At 36.2% G+C, this 6,956-nt stretch overlaps 1 long non-coding RNA gene across 1 annotated transcript; it reads left to right on the top strand.

Moving 5' to 3' along the window:
* The first annotated feature begins 967 nt into the window (after nucleotides 1-967).
* Nucleotides 968-4,163, top strand: LOC110007071 (uncharacterized). The gene is made up of 3 exons (XR_002280599.2): nucleotides 968-1,752; nucleotides 3,164-3,364; nucleotides 3,505-4,163. It is a non-coding gene; the product is annotated as an uncharacterized LOC110007071 (long non-coding RNA).
* The last annotated feature ends 2,793 nt before the right edge of the window (nucleotides 4,164-6,956 follow it).

Below are 6,956 nucleotides of genomic sequence, written 5' to 3'. Positions count from 1 at the left end.
CGACGATGATTTCCAATTTTCAATAGCTTATCTTTTTAGTTTTAGAATTTTATAAAATTTTAATAATTATTTGATTACTTATTTTACTTTTTTCTGATTTTTTAAATATTTTTAACATTTATTTTTTAAGTTATACAAATACGTAGCTGATTATTCGGCACAGGCGTGGGCAGAGTACGTGACTCGAATTTGAAAAAGTTGATATTAATAGGTGACATTTTTCTCCTTAAAATTTCACCATTGGGAGTACATGACAACAGCAGCGCTTTTTTTTTTTTTTTAACGTTCATAAGTGGATTGTGATTTTATTGCCACAGCGTTAATGAGAGAAGGGGAAGTGGTAACAATGTGAACCCATGAGAAACTGAGAAAATAAGAGTGGAGGAGGAAACGGACAGGGGCATTCCCAAGCCTCGAGAAGCAGGATTTTGTCCCCATGCAAAGAGCGTCGGTGGTTAGAGAGATTGTCACTGTCGTCTCATCCCCACCTTACTTCAATGCACCCACTTCTTTTTCCATATGGGGTACCATTTTAATGAAGTTCTGTGGCCCACCCCACTTTTCTTACCATTATCTTGTAACTCTTGTTGCTATTATCTTGTGGCTCTTGTGATACGAGACTCAGCGGAGTCTACGCGGACACCGATTTGGACTTGGCGGAGTAACTCTGCCTCGGCGAGGTTGAATTGCCTCGAGTTTTATGTTCGGCTGAGGGTACATAAAGAATACTGAAAAACCCCAAAAATTGTAGAAAATATAGGATTGTTGTACAAAATGTTTTATATAAATTGGATTTTATGTGCAAAATGTGAACAGATATGACAACTACAACAGATATGACAACAGGATATTGAGATTTATCAATGTCTAATTGTATGCTATACCTATATACGTATCCTATAGTTTTAGCAAGTGTGGGTTGTACCCTCTCTATAAATACACAAGTGTATGGTAATCTTATTGATTCAAGATAATACAAAGAAATATTATTTCTCACATAGTATCAGAGCAAGGTTCTCTGATCTCAATCTCCCTGGTCTCTCTTTAATCTGTTTTTCTGTGTAAGCACCTCGGCCCAAAAATCTCTGCCATTGGTGCCCTGCTCCTTTTCTGGTCTCTCTAAAACTGTTGCTCTTCTCTCTTGATTTCTATACTCTCGCTATTTTCTCTGTTCTCCATTTTTTCTCTCAATCTCTAAGATCTCTCCCAATCTCTCTCAGACTTCTCCACTTTCTCTCTCTCATGCTATTTTTCCCTCAAATCTTTATCTACTAATCTCTCAATCTATCTCTTGTTACTTTCTCTCTCTCACCATTTTTCCCTCATATCTCTCTGACCACTCATTACTTTCTCTCTCTCACACAATGTTTTTCCCTCATCTCTCGCTATTGATCTCTCTCTCTCATGCTATTTTGGGGGAAGGGTTTCTCTTCAAGTGAGGGTCTTGGGTTTGCTTTGTTGGCCACATTGTGGATGGAACTCTCTCTCTCTAGGATCTTGAAGCCCGCTTGCTTCATGACTTTCTTTCTCTAGGGATCTTGAAGCATATCTACTTCCTGACTCTCTCTCTCTAGGGATCTTGAAGCCTGTCTGCTTCATGCCTTGGGTCATTGTCTCATAGGGATCCTTGGATCTCTATCTCTCTGGGCAGGCAGGTGGATTGGTTCTCTCTCGAAGATCTTGGGTTCATGGTGGATTGAATCTGGTCCAGTAGTTTGGGTATTCCTCAGGTCTCTCTCTCTAGGCAAGAAGGTAAATTGGTACTCGCTCTCTCTCTAGTGCTCAATCTTCCATTTTATCTGGCGAAACACTTTTGCAAAAATTGTTTACACGATTACTCGATTATTCCCTCCTACGTGTATTTGACTACACTTGCTTTGTTTTATTATCCCCAACTGAGAGAGATAAGTTATCTCTAAAGATGGTTAAATACTTTTTTATCGGTTACCGTGATCATTAAAACGGTTATGACTCTGTGACCAAAAGACTTTGGTTATCCCAACATGTGGTGTTTTCTGAGCGCATTCCATTATTTGATAATAAAAATAATCCTCGCCCTCTGACCTTTATTTCTTGGTCCCCTTCTCTGATTCTATTCCTAATTCCTCTGGTCATTCCACCCGTGTCTTTCTTTCTGACAGTCTTGATCATGACCCTGCACCTACTGATCCTCTACCGCTCTGTGCTCTTAGATAGAGCACCTAGGTATTTGTTCCACTTTCCCAACTTACTGACTATGAAACTATCTTACCTCAGCACCAAACATTCCTTGCCTCTGTTCATTTTTTTTCTCAACCTCAAACTTACAACAAACTGCAAGTTAACTTGAGTGGCAACAAGTAAAGACTGATGAGTTGAATGCTCTCGAGCATAAGCATTCAAAAAGCAATGACTGATGACTTGAAACCTTCTTACCTCAGCACCAGGCATTCCTTGCCTCTATTCATTCTTTTTCTGAACCTCAGACTTACAAAGAAGCTGCAAGTCAACTTGAGTAGCAACAAGCAATGACTGATAAATTGAATACTCTCGAGCGTATACATGCTTGGGACCTGACGCCTTTCCCGAAAGAAAAAAATGTTGTAGGTTATCGATGGATATATAAAATTAAAACTAACGCAGATGACAGTCTAGAACGATACAATGCCTGCCTGGTAGCAATAGGTTACAATCAGCAATATGGCATCGACTTTGGATAAACTTTTGCTCCTGTCGTTCATTTGACTACGGTTCGTACACTAATCGTAAATAGCTTTTGTTCAGCAATGGCCTCTCTATCAACTCGATGTCAAAAATTCTTTTATCAATGGTGGTCTTGATACAGAAGTATGTATGAAGTTACCTCTTGGCATTGTGGATTCCAAAAAACACATGTGTAAACTTTGACGAACCTTATACGGGCTTAAACAAGCACCTCGTGCTTGGTTTGAGAAATTTCGTAATGAAGTTCTTTCGGTTAGACGTCTTTATGACCTAGCACTCTATGCCTGAAACTTTTGTAGGACGGGTTCTTTTGTTACTATACGTGGACGACATGATTAGTACAATTCATAAAATCAAACAAAAGCTAAGTAGTACCTTTGAAATAAAAGATTTGAGTTTCTTGTGGTATTTCCTTGGACTAGAAGTTGCTTATTCTCCTCATGGCTATTTGTTGTCACAGCTAAAATATGCTTCAGAGATTGGTTCTCAAGCTCGACTCCATAATGATACAAAGAAAGTTGATATCCCTCTTGAAGTCAATGCCAAATTTCGAGTTACAGACGAAAAAACTCTTCCTAACCCAACCTTTCATAGGCAATTGGTTGGAAACCTGATATATCTGACAATTTCACTCCCTGATATTGCTTATGCAGTACATATGGTTAGTCAATTTTGTAGTGCCGCATGTTTTTTACATCTCGCTGCTGTTTTGCACATCATTCGTTATATCAGGAATACCCGTCACTAAGCCTTATTCTTCTCATCTTCTACCTCACTCATATACAGACTCCAATTTTGCAGGAAATCAGAGTGATCACAAATCTGCCACATGATTCTACATTTTCTTCGGTGATTCTCTTATATCTTTGAAAAACAAGAAACAGAAACAAATTGCTCAATCAACTACTGAAGCTGAATACCAGGCTATGGCATAAACCACCACTGAGATTTTGGCTATGTTAGCTGCTTGCAGACGTAGATATCACTATCTCAACTCCTACTCCACTTTATTGTGAGAACAAGAGTGCCATTTATATTTCTAAAAATCTGGAATTTCATGAGCGAGCGAAACATGTTGAAGTCCATTGCCACTATGTTAGACAAGAACATCTCTTATGCACAATTTCCTTACCATATGTGACCACCGCAACACAACTCGCCGATTTCTTCACTAAGTTTCATCATCTATATTCTTTTCTCACAGTTTGTTTCCAAACTTTTCATGATTCCTTTCAAATAATCTCGAGTTTGAGGGGGAGTATGAACAGACATGGTAATATAACAAATATGGCAACCGGATATTGAGACATGTCAGTTTCCAATTGTATGCTATACCTATATAGAAACTATATCCTATAATTTTAGTAGGTATTGGCTGTACCCTCTCTATAAATACACAATTGTATTGTAATCTTATTGATTCAAGGTAATACATAGAAAGATTATTTCTCACACAAAAAGTGGTTAGTTTTTTCTCTTGTCATATTTCCTTTTCTTTTTTCTTGGATATTTTTTAATGTCCCCAACTATAAATCATTTTTTTAAAATATATTTTTCTATACTTTTTAAAGCATATTTGATTTTTTATGTTGTTTTGGGCTTTATTTAACAGTTCTGCTTTTGGCCCCGTAAAGTACTTGGCCGAATCAACCCAAGCCTATGGGTTTGAATTAGTGTGCGGATATTTGGCATAAGCTTGGTATGTGGCTCTTATCTGAGACAAGTTACTTGGGAGAGTTCAGGTCGAGTCCTATCTGAGCCCACATGAGGCACCAAAATTTTCCATAAATGAGTTGGATTTTTGCCAAAGATCGACCATCAAATTCAAGAAATAAAGTTTTTCTAAATTGGGTGAAGAAAAAAACAATTCGTTGAGAATGTAAGAAATCGAATGATTTTTTCTCAAATTTGACGTTTCCAACGTGTAGATCTAGTGATTTTCTAGCATTATCCAATATTTTAGATAAAAAAGGGATTTAGGGCCTCCGTCTTAACAAAAATGGAAATGCGGGAGGTAAATTTCAGACACCCAGTTATTTTTCTTTGCAGTAATATAAAATGGGTCACTATTGGAGAGTGGCGAGTCAATGTAGTACTCGCCTGAGTATTGTAATGTGCATTCAGCCAGAGGTTACATCTGAACTCACGTCTACAACATACTGAGGCAAAGTACCTAAACCAAATCCAATTCAACTCGGTCGAGTTCTAAAGCACCGCATTAAATCGCTGATTTACCCCTTCCTTGCTCCTATTAATAATGGTAGGCACTCAAATAATAAAATCTAGGAACTTTTGGTTTTCTATAGACGGCTGATGCATCTGATGAATTAAAAAAAGTTAATGAGACTACTGTTGTTAGATGCGCGTCGCTGACTTTAGACGTAGACTGAAGAGAAGTGAAGCCTGGTGTTGCCGCTTCAGTTAGATTTGGACCGTTTCGACGGAAGCTTCAACCTCTTCAGCGTAAGCAAAGAAATATCTATATAAAAGTTTTTATATTTTTTTGAAATGTTGATTTTTAATTTTTTCATTATTTTTATATTTAAATATCTAATTTATTTATATTAAATTAAAAAAAATCCAAAATCTTCGACTGAAGTACCGGATTGTTACATTTTTCTCACAAAACTGAAGAAAGCGAATATGGCAACATCGGGTGAGACTGCTTTAAACTTATCCACTATACTTTTCCGAAAAACATTTATCCAACTTTACGAGTCCAAATCTCGTTCCATATTGCTTCTTTTGGGAAGGGCATGGAATGCTAATTGCGCCAAGACCCTCGGTTTCTCGCGCAAATTTGAAATTCGCATTTATTTAGTAAATCAATTCAAGTTACTAATCTAAAATCCATTATTCCTCAGCAAAAGTTATCATGTAAAGCCGAATCTCCAGTCAATATTGACCTCTTTTATGACCGGGAAAGTACAAAAAATTTATCCATTACTGGACATGAATAGAATATCAATTTGAATGTTTATGATGTTTCATCCCCACATAGGTCATGGAAGCCTTCAATGGGTGTTACATACCCGTGAACAACAATAAAGGAGCTCGAAAACCATTTTCTGCCGGTGCATATTGTATATTCATTTCCTCATGCAGATAACCCACGTAGGAGATTTTTTTTTTTTTTTTTGGTGAAATTTTAGGATCCGAATCAGAATAGCAATAATTAGTCTCAAACAAAAAAAATACTTTTTTGACTAAATTTTTTTTTTTTTTTCTTCTTAGTAGTTCGGTAATAGGAATTGAATTTAAAATAGGACACGGTTTCTATGTGGCCAGCTCGCATATTGTAGAAATACGGGCTTGGCAATAAATATATTTTTAAAATATTATTTGATCCCAATTTTTAGAGAATATATAATCTTTAACATGGAGATCATGAATATGAAAGATAAAAATAAAAAAAAATTAAAAACTAAAAATAATAATTATATTAAAAAAACATTTGGACTGTTAGTTACAATTGTTTTTAGATAGTATGCCAATTTGCATCTATCGTTATACTTGTAGAACGTAGAAATGCGGTCCCACCCACGTGAAACAATTTTCCTTTAAGATATAGCAAATGCTATAAAATCAACAGCCCAAGCCCAAACCCACGGCCAAACCCGCGCCCAAACCCATGGCCAAACGCGCGCCCAATTTAATAGGAGTCGTCTTTTTTTATGCACTTGCAACATGCGCATGAAAAAACAGTAATGCTTTTAAGTTCGTCACTTCGGTCGAGGAGATTGTATCTCAAAAAATTTAAAGTCCTAAGATGGTTTTTCCCGAGGTAACGAATCTCCAAAATACTCCTGCGCAGCTATAAAACCTTTTAATATAATATATAGGCTACACACCACTTGTGAGTAGATCTTTAAATTGCTAAATATTTTTAGGCATTATATCTTATAGTAACTTTTTGTTTAAGGGTATTTTAAGTAATTAATTAAAAGTAAATTAAAATTTTTTAATAGAAACAAAATAAGTTATTAACAATATTGGACAATGACATCACCAATATAGAATGCCATTAATTATTTTTAACTACTAATACAAAGCTATTATTTTTTATAAAAATATCCATTCTATCTTTCTAAATGACCAAAAATGTCCCTATTCGAAAAATTTTGTATTACAATTCAAGGATATTGTAGTGTCCAAAAATGTTGAGCACTTAAAGATCAAGTGGTGTAAGCTAACAAAATCCGTTAGTTATTGACGAGGTTTTTGTGACGGTGGTCCCTGTCTATCTAATGTCC

This window comes from Amborella trichopoda, chromosome 13, assembly GCF_054954075.1.
Source record: "Amborella trichopoda isolate Santa Cruz 75 chromosome 13, AtrichopodaSantaCruz75HAP2 v2.0, whole genome shotgun sequence".
Classification (NCBI taxonomy): Eukaryota; Viridiplantae; Streptophyta; class Magnoliopsida; order Amborellales; family Amborellaceae; genus Amborella; species Amborella trichopoda.
The sequence above is the reverse complement of the archived record's forward strand: the minus strand, read 5'-3'. Positions and strand labels throughout refer to the sequence as shown.